At 50.7% G+C, this 15376-nt stretch overlaps 1 protein-coding gene across 1 annotated transcript in view; it reads right to left on the reverse strand.

Moving 5' to 3' along the window:
* LOC310884384 (immunoglobulin superfamily member 2-like) overlaps positions 1-15376 on the reverse strand; it is a 107602-nt gene that overhangs the window by 46542 nt on the left and 45684 nt on the right. The window contains exons 13-17 of the mRNA XM_083806098.1: positions 14396-14571; positions 13291-13443; positions 11151-11320; positions 9010-9118; positions 5301-5480 (exon numbers count right to left, since the gene is read on the reverse strand). The gene's annotated coding sequence lies outside the window, so the exon portion shown is untranslated. The remainder of the gene's footprint in view (positions 1-5300; positions 5481-9009; positions 9119-11150; positions 11321-13290; positions 13444-14395; positions 14572-15376) is intronic.

Genomic DNA, 15376 nt, shown 5'->3' on the forward strand with positions numbered 1-15376 from the left:
ATTAAAATAATAACTTTTTTACCATTTATTACGCATAATTTCACAATCCTCTTGGTCCTGTCACATGGTTAGGATACACAGCTGACCCCAATGCTCTTTTATACCGGGGATGGCATTTTTATTTGGCTCTACTTCCCATTCTCCTATCTTGTTTGAAAAGAGAAAAGTCTTTATGTGGAAGTTTGTGTCTCAAATCACTTTCATTGCCTGGGTATGAACTTCTTTTCCTACTCCTCTCAAGGTCTGGAGTAACAGCTAGCTTATTATTCTCGGTGTCCATGAGAAAAAGAAGTTACCACAATGAATATGCACCAAACTGACAATGCTTTGTATTGTTGAACATATGAAAATGTTTCCAGTATCCTTTTGTAACCTATTCCTAGAGCACCTAGCTTACTGCATAGATTTTGCCAGCACAAGCACACCCACATGGATAGGAGAGACTTAGTTACACTAGGACAATTGCCATGTGGATGTGATTTGAATTCTTTTGCTATCAATCATAGGCAAAACAACAGGAATAGCATTTGTGTATTGACATCAGGGATTTTGCAGCATAATGCATAATTCAGTTGGTTAGGTGTGTGATATTTCTCTCCTGACACCACTAATTCTTGCCAGCAAGCCTCGCCCTCTCACCCTGCGATTTGCTTTTAGCTGCTGCTTCCATCAAACAGTCCACAAGGATACAAAATACTAAAGGGCTCACAGTTAAATCAGATCCCACAAAAACAGGCGTGCCGTGCAATTTCCTCCCACCCCAAACATGTATTTCATAACAGGGAACGGTATTTGTTACCATTTTTACATTTACCTCTCCCCACTAGAATCCTTTGAAGTTGCTCAGCTTTTTTTGTTTTGTTTTATTTCAATTCCAAGCACAACAGCATCAATATATGCTAGGCTGATTCAGTGCCTCCTCACCCCCCTTCCAAAAGCATTTACTTGCTCTAACATGGGAGCGTGTTGGTTCAGATGCCCTGGAAGCCCACCTTTGGGTGAACTCACCTGGAAGGGGAGTTTATCTCCTCTGCTGTGTTTGCATAGCTCCAGAGATAAGCTATCAAAAGCGTTTTCTTTGTTGGGGGGGAGGGAGAGGAGGAAAGGAGGAGGAGGGAGATGGATATAGGTATCATTTGTCAAAACATTAGGCCAGCTGACGTGCTCTGAAGTACCTGGAAATACAGGCAGGCTATTGAAAGGCATCATTTTGGAGAACCTGATGATTTTAAATCGAACCAGACGCAACTGTGAAATGTGAAAAACTAAGAACTTGTATTCAATAAAATAAAACATCACCCATGACTACATGACTGCACAGACCTTCTCAGCAACCTCACTGGCACCAGAGCAGCCAGGAAACCTATGAGATTTTTGCCTGACAATCCTCAGGGACCAAGCTCTGCCAACCCCCCAAATACCAAATATCCTTCCAATCCCTAACGTTATCTGATTCTGTGATACAAAGATGACCGGTGTAGGACACTCCCTTACTTTTGTAATGGAGTGCCACCAGGAAAACCTGCTTAGCCTCCTGTCATGGCCCAGAGGCATTAGGGTATCATCCTTACAACGTGCAGCTGTCTCTGCTTGCAAGTGATAAGGGGAGGCCAGGTGAAATGCCCAGGGACACCTGAGGCACCTCAGGCCAGGTGTCCATGGCCACTGCTTGGTCCTTCTGTTATCACCAGATCCTGGTGCTTCACATTCACCCCAGGGGAACCAGGGCTGAGCTGCTACAGCATGCTTTGTGCCTGTCACCAGCTGTGCTGGATTTGTCCTCCTGTGAGGGAGAACAGGTCCCAACCCTGGTGAGCAGTGAGCCCTGGCCCTACCTCCATCCCCGAGCAGCTCGGCTCTGCCCCCCTATTTAGGGGAGCCCCTGCATGCTCCGCCAGCTTCACTGGCCACATAACGTGCTGTGGCTGATGCGGGCAACAAGAGATTGGCCTGAAAGCCGATGTATTACAAATGATTTATTGGTCTAATAAAGAGCCTCAAATTACCCACCGCCTCCTTCCTCTCCCCCCTCGCCCCAAGGACCAATACAGCTACTGTACAAACATTTCCTACCTCACATTATGTAATGCAAGCAAGAAGAAAAACAAGTATACGGCCCCAGCGGGACCCCCCGGCTGGCAGGTCCCCCCACAGCGGGCTGATCGGCAGCAGACACTGCAGCCATGGCGCAGGCACCGGGGCAGAGGTGTCTTGCTCCACCCATGGGCACAGAAACAGCTTTGCTGCTGCTTTCTCACCCCCTCCATAGCATCTCTTTCCTTATGCATCGGGGAGGAAATGTGAATTGCCAGCCCTCTGCCCCCAGCTTCTGCACCATGCTGCCCCCGGCCTCGCAGCTCAAGCCCACCAGGCCTGCCTCGCCTTCCAGCTCGCTCGAGCTTCTCGCCAGGCACAGCTTCTCACCAGGCACGAGGTGGGAGCAATAAATTAACCTACTTTGGGTGGCCTGCAGGCCTTAATGAGCAGCTGTTGCCAGCGGGCTCACGGAGTCTCAGACAGGGGCACTGCAAGACAGCAGAATGTTATCCTCCTCCTCCTCCCCTGTGATCCTGGAGACCAAGAGGTCTGATGAGGTGAACTGAGGACAAGGCAACAGTCTTAAATATTCAGCGTCAAATTATTTCAAGTGTGGCAAAGGAAAAGAAAGAAAAACACCAAAAATAAGATAAAGAAAAGCTACAGCTAAGTTGTCCTTCCAGGCATTTTAGCTTCAAGTGACAAAAGCCCATCTGCAAGGCTCTCACCTCCCCTCCTCTCCTCTCTTCTCAAGAGTTTCCCAGGCGGCTGGCACCAACCTGTGCCTGAGCCCAGGAGGTGTCCCCAAGCCCCACTGGGCTGGTGGGACCCAGTAATGCTTGGACAGGACTGGGACAGTACATGCAGAGACCTGGGAGCTGAGGAGCACCTCTGTGGGATATGAATTGCCTGGCCAGGGGAAACAAGAGAATACAAATGCTGGTGATGATGTTGTGAAAGGTGTACTTACATTCCTTGCAAAGCTGACCTATTTATATGCATAGGAACATGAGCCCTTGGGAAAAACTGGATAGTACTGCTAGGAATCAGGCACTGAAGCAGCCCAAGATCTCTGCTTTACACACCAAGGCAGCCCTGGGCGACCACACTTAACCATCCCAGTGGCTGATATTCATCTCTTACCTTCAAACAAAAGGCACCCAGCTATGCCTTGGTCTATGCTAGGTGGGACTGCCCTTAGGGAAGAAATGCAGTCAAAGAAGAGATTTAAAAGCCTGTTGGCCCTAATACACCCAGCCGTCCCTGTCTCCATTTTGTTCCTGGGTGTGCACAGGGGGGATTTTGCTTCCAGACATCTCAGTAACAGCACAGCTCTATATATAGCTTTTTTTTTTTTTCTTTGTGTCTTTCCTTCATTTACACAGGAAGATGGCTGAGATGGGTTTTACAGATCCCACTACATTATAGTTCCTGATTACACTTAGGGGCAGGTCCCAGGGCTGAAATCCACAACCCATGAGCAAGAGAGAACCACAAGGACCTCTGGCATGAGACAGAGCATCCTGCCAGGTGTGTGCTCATCCCCTGCAGTGGTGACACCAGGTGACGGATGTCATCTGGGCCTCAGCAAGGCCATCACAACTCATGTGCTTCCCCTGGCTCCCCAGTCACCCGGGCTTAACCTGCCCTAGCTCCATCACAGCACTCAAGCCCACATGCATGATGCCTCCTTTTCCAGTTATTGAAACGAGTTTCACACATCATTGTGATTTGAGATCAAGATTTAGAGAGTCCTGTTTAATTATGCGCAATGAAATACAGCAGAAGCCTACTTCTCCTTCCTGGGAGGCCTCGGTGTGATTTTTCGGCTGGCAGTGAAGGGAGATGCAGCTTGATTTTCTAATACTCTCCTACCCACTCCCCAAAACACTCAATTCTTTTCCAGAGTAGAAAGATGCTTACATCCACACACTTTCCAGAAACCTCTCCCCCAGGAAGCTGAGATAAGAGGGAATCTACACCTCCTCTACTCCCACTTCTCATCTCTTTCACCGGAGAGGTGCCAACTCCTACCGCCACCAGCTCGTGTGTCGTATTTTCACACACGCTCGCTGGTGCTTTCTGCCTTGTTGTCCCTCACGCTGGAGAAGACTTCCCATAAACATCTGAAAAATTGCTTCCTCCTCCTCCTCTAAATCCCTACCACAGCACACCTGAGGACTGCAAAAAACTCCATAAACCATCGGCGGCTGCTGTGCCGAGGCTATCACCCATCATGCTGACCAGTACAGCCTGAGGATGCATCAGTCTGCTTTTGCCCTCTTCGTATACACCTTCTCTAAGCACTGACTATTAGTCACGGGCCGTGCAGTGCAGCCAGCACAGAATACTGGGTTAGTGGGTCCCAGTATGCCCATTTGCGTGTTCTGTTAAGTGGGACTGTAATAAATGGCAAGCAATGCTGAGAAGCCTGGTTATTAATAATTCCCTACACCCATCTGCTCCCTTCTGTGGTGTTCTGCTGCTCGATGCTGAATAGACGGAAGAAGGCTGAGCTTGCCTAAAGCTACAACAGCACGTTTCAGTGGCCGAGGGGCCAGCCTCAACCAGCTGCCATGCAAAAAAGGAGCCATCAGCCCGAGGAGTGAGCCCACGGTGCAGCAGCAGCGCTTGTCCTTGGGCTTTAGCCCCTGGCTGCCTGGTTGAGCAGCGTGGGTCACAGCACCCACGTCTCCTGTGCCAGGCTGTGCGCCAGCTCCAGCCTTCACAGCACCACCATAGAGTCCCTGGGGCTCTCCCAGCATGGGCGATAGGAAACTTGCAGTGCTGGACGGGGATTGCTATGGAGCTGGTGAGTGCTGGTGGTGCTTTATTATTACTATTATTTCTCATTATTTGCATTGCAATCGTGCCCTGTAGCCTCTGTTAGGGGTAGGATGCTGTGGTCCAGGGAACATTCAAGATGTGCAGCTGGGTACAAGGCGTGTGCTTAGCCTCCCCTGGAAGGGCACTGCTGTGCACACAGAGGAGCCTCTAGCCCCGTGTGCCTTAGTCTCTCCTGCTGCCTTAAACTTCCCTCTTCTGAACGTGGCGTCTCCTTGGATTCACCAGCCTTAGGAAAGGCTTTGAGGCTGAGCAGGAATGCTTTTATTTCTGATTAGCAGTCGATCCTAGCCATTCCTCAGCACCCCCAGGATCAAAAAGCAGTCCAGAAACAAAGGAGACACAGTGTAAAATCCACCAGGATCCCCAAATCTGAAGAAGGGTTGCACTCATCATTGGGTTCACAGCATCTCTCTCACCTGGCATTGCTGCTGCAGCAGAAGGGTGGTGGACACAGCTGGTGGGGAGCAGCTCCTCTCCTGCAGGTCAGCCCATGGGCTCCTGGCCAAACAGCCTGGCTCTCAGCGTGGCCACTGAGAAGGAGAACAGCCTGGACAAAGCACGATCTGCCTTGGCTGCTGCCCGTCTCTCAGGCCTCCCTGTGGGTTGCGTGGACAAAAACCATGCCAGAGGAGCTCTGCAATTGCTCTCATTCCCACAAAGCAAACACCCCAAAGACCCAGGAGTTCCTAAGGCGTAATGTGGTAGATATCTAATGGCACATAGTAGTGCCAGGCAACAGATTAAGAAATGCAGTAATGATTGCCCTGTTACATTAGGGCCACTTTTTGCTATTTATTCAGCCCCATTACCATTTGTCAGAGCAAATGGCAACTGGTCTCTGTCCCAAGGAATTCAGACTCTTTCAATCAGGCACTGCCATAAAAATTCAAGGTGTGGGATGTGGGGATGAGCTGAAATTGCAGCTGAGGGGGTGAGGGGATCTGGTGCAGCATTAATGTCATTACACACATTGAATTTGACTAGGAAACCAGGCCAAACACCACTGTGCTTCAAACATCTACAAGATCATCTCTGCTGACCAGTTCTCATTTGGGTTGTCATTTTTTTGCCTGTACACCACTATAGCCTCCATTAAGTCAACACCACCACCACCACTCATGGTGGACTGGACCTCAGCTGGGTGCAGAGCAGAAGAAAGAAGCCTGTAGCCCCTGTGGGACCACCACATCAAACGTGCAGATCAACATCTGCCTCCCACCCAAATGCTGGGCCCGGCCAATCCTCGTGAGCTACTAAAAAATTTGTGCCCCCCGGCACATGGCACCCGGTCTGATGTGACTGTGTGCCCCTGGATAAAGGAGCATTGAAAATGCTTGGTGCTGAAGTCTAGTCAAGGAAAAAACTTCCCTGCTAAGACTCACTCCGCAGTAAGTTTATTAGCAGTGGGACTTCATCGATAACATAGGTGGAAGAGGGCAACTTGCCGGTACATGTGGGGAGACAGGTTTCCACCGCTTGATCAGCTGGCAAATCTCAGCGGGGACCATGCCTCCAGCCTTCAACAAGCCTGGCTCAGCAAGGAGTAAGTGAATCTTGCGGTATTTAAAAAGACGGTCTCAAGGGTTCCCTTTTAATCTCATCTCTGTTTGCAATTCCCCCTTCTGAGCCTATGAGCAACATTTCTTTCCCCTTCAAGTGCTACTCTGCTCTGTTCAATTTTCTCTTCATCCCTCCCTGCCCTCTCTTTCCCTCTGCTGTCCTCATCCCCATGTTTCTTTAATGGAGCTTGAAATTATAATACAGTGATTCAGCTTCCTTTCATGTCTGCCAAGAGTCAGTGGTGCTGCCCTGGAAATAGGGCTTGCTGGTTTTCCCAGCCTGTTCTGCAGCGCTGCCTCTGCTCGCTTATGCGGTGAGGCTGGGGACCTGTGCTCCTGCCACAGGTCACAAGGCCAGGAGCTTCCCCAGGTGCTGCTGGGCTTGGGCTGAATGCCACAGGGAAAAACCTTTTTGCCTTCCCAAAGCCTCATGCGCCGCTGTGCTGGGGCTGTGACTCAGCCAAAGCTGATGCCCAGACCTGCCTCCCGAAAAGCTCTCCGGGCCCCATCAGGAGAGATGTTGTAGCTCGGAGATGTGCCTTCTGAAGACTGGAGGTTACACGCAGGCTACAGCTCACATTTCCTTCCTCATGGCACAGCAGTGGAGCCAGCAAGTCGTGAGGAAGTGTCCTCCTTGTCCTCCTGATGCCTGTGGCTGCCTGCTGACACCTCTCACTCTCTGCCTTGGTCCTCATGCTTTTGGCTTTCACGTCACTAGACATACAGCCCCATGTTTCCTCTTCTCGCTGCTCCTCCCTGTTGTACAGACCTCCCATGCCCCTTCCTCTGCTCCATGTATGCTGTTATCCCGTCTTGCCTTAATCCCCAGTTCACCACTATCCCTCCCCAGGAGCACAGCACACTCCGTGGAAGAAACATCTGCCAAACACCCTTTCTGCCATCAGCCTAAACTCGCTCTATTCTTTTCTTTCCTTCCAAGAAATGTTCCTCCTCCTTAACAGAGAATTTCTTGTGCCACCAACTCTCTGCTCCCTCTCATTCACCAGCCTCCAGGTTTTGCAGTGCTGGAGACACAGCGCTGACACTCCTCTGGAAGAAAGTGTGTGCAGTCCAGCCCCCGTCAGGAATTTCCCCTCGTCTTCATCCTTTCTGGACGAGCATACTATTGCCTTGGCTTCATGTTGTCGCTTTCTAGTGACCTCACATGCTGGCCCCTGCCAGTACTCGGGCTGGATGCCCGTGGCATGCTGACTGGCGGCATCATTACGCTCAGGTGTACTGCCCTGCAGTCCAGCACCTCTGTCTCCCCCGTGGGAGGGATGTCAATGATCAGCAGCAGTGACTTCTGCCAAGCTCCCCTTCCCCTTCAGTGACAGCGATGTCTGTCAGCAGGCAGTTGTTAGCTTTCCCTCCATGCAGTGAGCATGAACAAAGAGGCACTGAACGGATACGTCTGTACATGGGGTGGCCGTTACCACGAGGACTTCCAGAGACAAGCAGCATGTATTTTTACGGCTGGAGCCTGGAAGCTGGGCTGTCTGCTAGAGAACAGGCACAAGTCCCCACGGGCCAGCTGCAGACAGGGAGCTGGCTTCTGCTGAGCCGTGAGTTACGTGTGTACGTGCAGCAGTAGGAATGTATGGAGTGAGTGTATATGTGCTGAGCAGGAAACGTCATCCAGCAGCCATCAGCGTGTCTGGGACCATGCTGGGAGTAGCAAACACGTCTGTGGGCACGGTGCTGTTACCCACGGCCAAGAGTGCTGCACATGTGCACATGCTTGGAGCAGCCAGGAAGTGTCTCCTGGCCTTTCAGGTTAATTGATTTAGGAAGTAGTTAGACTTTTCCTCCATTAGTGAGGCAAGCGTTCCTCCCAAGAGCTTACCCAGGGACACTTTCCAGTAACTGTTCAGATAGCTCATGCATCATTTATTGTTAGAGATACTACGTCAATAAGGAGATGTTGTATAATAAACAGGAGTTACATGAAGGGAAGGGAAAACAAAATGCTTAATTCAATTCATAAAAGTGAAATCCTGTCTATAAAAGGTAGAAAGCTGTACGTAGAACTGGCTGTTTTTAAGAAGCATCAGTAATCCTTCCCATCTATCATCCCTTAAAGAGTCCTTTATAACAGCAGCTCAGCCAAGGCAAGACTTTGCTATCAGCAACGTACAGGAACAGGAGCAGTATCACTTTGGATAGACTCAGAGCCCTGTAGCATCCCTTGACATCCCCGTGTGCCAGAAGACATCGGAGCTGTGTCACATAGGCACACCAACTGGCACAGGCAGAGAGAGCAAGAGCCAGCTGTGCCAGCACGTGGAGGGAAGTCACTGCTGCTGGAGAACGATCATTTAGGATATATAGTTCTATATATGATATATATATATATATATCATATAGATATATGGTTCTATATTCAGGTCCAGGCTCTCTGATCAGCAGACTACTCCTGGTACCCTTTATTTGCCCTGAAAATGCATTTGCTGTGCACACTCAGGATTTCTAGGCATACAGCATCTCTATCAGAAGTCTGTGTTGTGGCTGGGATCAGGCTGCCTCAAATCAACATATAGTTACAGAACATGCTCCCAGGACATACCTGAGCCACGGCAAAGAAATCCCAGGGGAAATGTGTGTAGTCTTAGCCTGCACGCCTCTCCGGTTCTGCTATCCTACAGGACACAGGAGGCAAGGACCACAGCAGTTGCCTGAAATCCAGAGATGAGGGTTGACAGCTATGACACAATTGAAACAGAAGAGCTAAATTATCCAGAAATGCCTCTTGTTCCCTCCTTCAGCCTCATGCAGAACCCTTCTTTAGGAGGGGACACAAAAGAAAGCAAGAGGGGGAAAAACATACTGTTACTGGCCCCTCCAGAGCTGTAATCCTAAGGCCCATCAGCTCAAAGTTTCACTTCAGATGATTTTAATCGCAGGTAGAGCTGTTTAATGGAGCGTGTCAAATGGCTGCTGGGCGCGGAGGCCAAGTTTGCATGTGATAGGTGCTCTGCTTTGGCTTACTTTCCTTGTTGCAATGCACGAATTGCTTCACACGAAAGTGTCAGCTTTAGCAATCTTGGCATAATCCACTGATGGGGAGAAGGAAGCCCTTTCCTCACAGAAAACTGGCAGGGCCAGGGACCAAAGAGCCTCTTTTGCTCTGAGAGATGCTTCCTTCTTGTGCAGCTCAGCTAGCCTGAAAAACAGAAGGAAACTCCCCTGCCACTTATTTCTTACCTCGCTTCCTTGCAGCTGCTAAGAAGACAGCCCTGCTCCTGCAGGCCTGGGGACATCTGCAGAGCAGTGTCAAGAAGGAATTAATTATGGCGACAGTAATTGTCACCACCATATGGTGGTCAGACTTGCTCTGGAAGGGACAACACCTCTGCTTTCTCACCTGTCTTTCGCCCCAGAAGAGCTTCATTTCTGGGTAGTTCATGGCAGGGTGACAATAAGTGCGGAGCCTGTCCTTGCACTCAACACCAGGCTGCCACTTTCTGGCCCACTGGGTGCTAAAATTTCTCAAGATCCTGCTCAGGAGGAGAGTGAGATCACAGGGAGGACAGCGGCTCATTCCTCCTTACAGTCCTCGCTGAGGAGTTTGCCTTGCCTTCCTTCTCATTGTCTTCCTCTTCCTCTGCCCTCCACTGTCATACCAGCAATCTCTCCTGCTGTCCTCTCCCAGAAGAAGGTGAGGGAGTCTGGGAGGCTTAGACTTCAGCTCCTTCTCAGCAAACCTCCAAGAAATCTTTGCTCTGGCCAGGGATGCTCTCCCCAGGTCTGCTGCATTCCTCCCTGGTCTCTTATAACCTCGGGCTCAGGGGCTTCCTAAGCAAGAAGACATGTTTTGCTTGTATTTAATAGCCCCAGGAGTTGTCTTCCTTGGGTTTGTCTGAATGCTTTTCAAGCCATGCAAACAAAAACCCAGAGGGTACTGTGGCAAGGAGTTCCCCAGGTTAACAGCACCTTGTATCGGGAATTGCTCCATGCTGTTTTGAACGTCCATCAGGCTAGCTTCAGCTGATGCCCCTTTGTTCCTCTAGGACAGGAGTCAGGGAAGGGATGCTCCCTGCTTGTGCTGTCTGTACCACTTCCAATTGCACAGACCTCTACCACAGAATATTAAAAAATATCAAAAACTATTCAGCAAATCCCCAGCTGAAGAACTCGGCGCTCCTCAGGCAGGCTGCATTGATTTCTGCCAGCTGGGGTCCCAGCCCTCTGTCCTTACTAAAAACACCAGATGACCTCTAAAGGCTAGGTGAGCTTTGTGAAAACACTTTGTGTAGTGAAGGTCACTGTGTGTCTCAGGCATTTTCTATTCCTGCAACACATACACTGCTACAGATTTCAGCTCAAAAATTCCTTTTCAAGAAAAAAATGGCAAGACAAAGCAGGCACGAATCCACTGACCAACAGCGTGTAGCAAAGAAATTTGTTCTGTGGCATTCGAGGGATGTTTTGAATGAGATGATCAGGGCAGCTCAGGCTTAATACAGCTTTACATCATTAACAGTTAATGTGGAGCCAGAAGAGTGGAGTAAGCCGTACTTACTGCTAGTCATATCGTCTGCGGTGGCCAAGGAGAAAATAATCACTCCAGGCAAGCGGAGATTAAAGTGAGGTGACAGTGTCTGAGTGCTCATTTTCCTAAAAGTTGTAGATTTACTTGGCAGTGCTCGTAGCCTGTTTATTCACTAGTACTCACAAGAGGAAGGATAATCATTTTCTGTCACCAACCTGCTTATAGCAAGCCGTCTCACATCCCTCGTGTCAGCCCAGGTGACTGTGGGCACACGAAGCATCGGGCACGTGACAGGACAGGACTGTCCTTCCACTTCAGAGGTGGCACCAGCGAGTCTGGGACACGGAGGACCACTTCCCAACAGGGGCACAATGCCCCATTCTTTCTGCAACCGAAACAAAACAAGAATGAGCCACTACAGAGGCACAAAGCAAGGAGGAGGCAGTGTTGCAGCTCCCTCCCCACACCCAAAGTTCGTTGGATGTGCAGCCACAAGCCCCTCATCAAGCAGACCCTCACCCAGAACAGCTCAGGGGGGTGTTTGTGAGAAAAGGTCTCTCCGTGAGCCTCTCCTGAAGCACTGCTGCTAATGCAAACCTGCACCTAGGTGAGGCGACTGGGCCCAGAGGCATCACGGTAGGAATACGAGATGCTGCATTAGCGATGCTGCAGCTTGCCTTTGTTCTCCAGGGTGAAATCACGAGGCCAGATTCTGCCCTCGTCATGCCCCAGTCCTACAGCAGAGAATATTCAAGCCCTTGTGGCTGCCGTCTTGTGTGAGATAAACAAACCAAGGGTTGCTGCCCCTGCTACTGGCTGCTTTGCCATGTGGATACCTGTACTGCTGGAGAGCAGGTACCCCTGGGTGCCAGGCTGGAGGCAATTTACAGTGCTGGCAACAGATGGAGGGTCCCTAACCCACAGGTGAAACCTGACATGCTTTTTGATTAAAACCTGAGCGTGGCAGGTTTTTGCGCTAAGGATGGCAGCCACACACTTCAACAACTGCCACCCCTCTTCTCGCAGCAGTCCTTACTGAGAACACGAAAATGAAACCCAGAGAGCTCAAAGCCTGCTGACTGCTGGTGCCTCTGCTCCTCACTGGCCTCCCAAACCACCAGGGGGACCTGACCTCCATGGGGACTGGCTGCACCCTGTCTTACTGTCTGTGGTCAAGCAACACTTGTTGTGCCAGAAGAAACATTTGGAAGGAGAAACTGCCCTTCTGCTGCACCTGCCAGCAAACTATATGAAGCTGGGGCTGAGAAGTAGCTATGGCATCCTACAGCATGGCTAGCAGCAGGGAATACAGCCAGAGCATCCAGCGTACATCTGGGGCTTTATCCCTCCAAGCTGGTGAACACAGGGGTGTATTAAAACGAATCAGAACCAAACTGCTCATATCAGAGAGCAGAACCAAAAAGCCTGCTTGGGTTTGTTGCTGGGGAGGGTGATGATATGGGGACTGCCGCCATCTGGCCTTCTTTGCCACCACAGACCTGTCTTCCCAAGTCCCCTGCACAGGGCTGGGATGCTTGCTTGTGAGCAATAAGCTGCTCACAGCATTTCACGATGCTGCCCAGTGTTTCCAAAGGCAGTCTCTGGTTTGGGGTAATTCACCTGCTAAGGATGCCTTTATGTTACGAGAGCTACCAAACAACTCCATGTCCTGCCTCAGGAAGCATTCAGATCTTCAGTGCATTTCAAAGCAGCCCTATGAAGGCAGAGCCCAATTTTGGAAACGAGGGTCACGATGCCAATAAAGACAGCGACTTATGAGGAGTAATGGGGGGAGAGGAGACAGTCTCCTAGGCAGATGGATATTTGGGCTCGTTCAGCACTGTTCTCCAGGTGAAATAATTCACACTTAAGTTTAATTTCAAAAACATGGCGCTGCCTCAAAACATCTTACAAGTGAGATATCCAGCAGTAGGACATTGGTTTGTGTCCACACATTTGTGATGGTTGCTTGCTCTCCAGCTCCCTGGTAGGTGATCTGGAGATATGACACACCATTGGGCCACAAAGTGCTGTCATGCCATTCACACTCAATGCAGCTCCTTTCTCTGAAAAGATTTATACTGGATTTACCCTTCACCAATGTAAGTGGTGAAACCGAAGCACTGAGAGTACTTCTTTCAGCTTTTATCCCTTGAGGAAAACCTGAATGAACACTAATTCTGGTATCAGAGCACCATTTGTGGTTTAGCTCAGGCAGCTTGTGACTGGGTTTTCATGAACGTGAAAGAACCCAGATGCTCAGTCACTGGCACCCTGGGATGCGAGAGCTCAAGGAGGAAGGTGTGTTACAGCAAGAAGCAGCCCCACCTGAGTAGCTGCTCCTCGGTAACTTACCTCTCCTAGCCCATCTGCTTCCCTCTGTTCTCCTATGCCTTGTTCACTGCTAGAGTCCTCCGTCCTGCCACATGGCCAAGCCATTGTTGCTCTGATAGACCTCTTGATGGCCACTGCTACTCAGAAGAGCCCGTTCCACTGCGTGTCCTGCAACTTAACCATCCAAGATCATTTTTCTCATGTGGGTCTCTCCTTCCCTGTCCAGGGACTTGAACTCATCAGGGAGACAGCGGAGTGAGAGATGCCACAGGCAACGGGGAAGGCCATGGTTCTCCGCCCCACCTCCACCCGTGTGTACCTTTGGGTCCCGCACACGTTCCCCATCAGGTGCCGACACCACGACAGAAAGCTGCCTGGCGTTACTGCCCCTACTGTTTCACATCGCCCCCCATGAGAGCGCTGAGCAGTCGTCCCGCTGCTGCCAGCGCTGGCTGTCAGGGTGCCAGCTGCCACTCGCTGCGTGTCCTTCCTGCCGGGACGCGGCAGCGAAGGCACGCAGGCAGGAAGGCAGAGAGAGGCATTTGGAGAGCTGGAGCGGCACCAAGGGAGCGAGGAATAGCAAGCGAGGAGAGCTCTTCAAAGAGGAACATCAAAGCGTCGGAGACGGGGAGAGAGCTGCGAATGACAGATCTGGTTTAAAGAGCCATCTATCTCCCAGCTCCTGCTATGTAAATTACCACTGCTCGCTGGCTGCCGCCAATGCAGAGGTAATTGCTAATATTTTTCGGAAGCACCTCCTCTGGGCCAAGGCACCAGGCCTTCTGCCCACCTCCCACCGCGGTGTCGGTGGCAGAGACGTCCCCTGCCACACGAGAGCTGTGCTGTCCCTCCTCGGGATGGGGCAGCTGCACCGATAAGGGCGAGGGGCTGGCGACCTGCTCCTGCACAGCTCTGCCTCTTTGGTTGTCCCATGCTCCATCTGTCCTCTCCAACCTCCAAGTCCCTCCGCAGGTTCCTCACCATGCTGTTATCCTCGATCCTCCCATCCCATCTGCCTGCCCTATTCCACCCTCTCCTTCCCAGCCTCCTCCATTCCACTCCTCCTTCCCTTTCCCTCTCCTCATCCTCCTCTTCTCGGGGCTCCCTCACACACCTTTCCACCTACCTGGCGGAGTACAAGTCTGCCAGGAAGGCATCTTCCCACACAGCCTGAACAGCATGGTGGGAAAAAAGAGGTGCTGGCCAAGGCTGGAGTCAGCAAGGTTGAAATGGAGAGGCTGAGAAAATCTTCTTTGGTTTCTCACCAGGTTTACAGCACTTGGATCTTGAGCCCCCGTGACCCTGTTAAAAGATGAAGAACACACCACCCAGACCAGGACCAAGGAGGTGGCTATTGCATTTTGGAATATGTAGATTTCCAATCTGCCTGTTCCCCAAAACCAGAGCTTTCTTTCAGAGGAGAGCTGGGCATTTTGCTAATGTCACTGCTTTGAGTGAACCAAGCCAGCGCCGTTCCCCAGAGACCTCCCCTTTCCCTTGTGAGAAGACAACTCCAGGGCCAGCCAGGAACCCCCCCAATGAGTCCCTCCTGCCCTTCCAGCAACCCACTTTCCCTCTCTCAGCTCCATTTCCTTTACTGCAAACTGGATACCTTCTCCCACCTCCAAACATGACATGTGCCTACAGTCCCTTGTCCCCCACATCTCAAGTGCCCCCACACCCAGCATGAACCCTTCTCCTAACCCCTTCTCCCCCTGTTCCCCTTCACTGTTTCCCATTCTGGGGAGGGATAAACACAGCTGTGAGTTAGAGGAGAAAAACAAACGTATTTCTGGGGAGGGACAGAGGGTGGGAGACACAAGGCTGCTTGTCTATGGGAGTCTTCACCCAGGGATATGGCTTACCCCAATCCCCATGGAAACCATGGGTGTGCACACACCACCTTCCCAAGGGTTAAGATACAACACAATTTCTTTCCTAGCCTCATCTATCTCAGTGGAGGAAATGAGGTCCTGAAGTTTACCTTATGGGCTGAATACGAGCATGAGAAATTTCAGCCCAAAGGGTCAATTTTCCAGAAATATCTAAGTACCCAGGAACAGGGGCTCGAAATGAAAGTGTCTCTCGAGCCATCCCTTTCCTTCAC

This window comes from Anser anser, assembly GCF_964211835.1.
Source record: "Anser anser genome assembly, chromosome: 1".
NCBI classification, from domain to species: Eukaryota; Metazoa; Chordata; class Aves; order Anseriformes; family Anatidae; genus Anser; species Anser anser.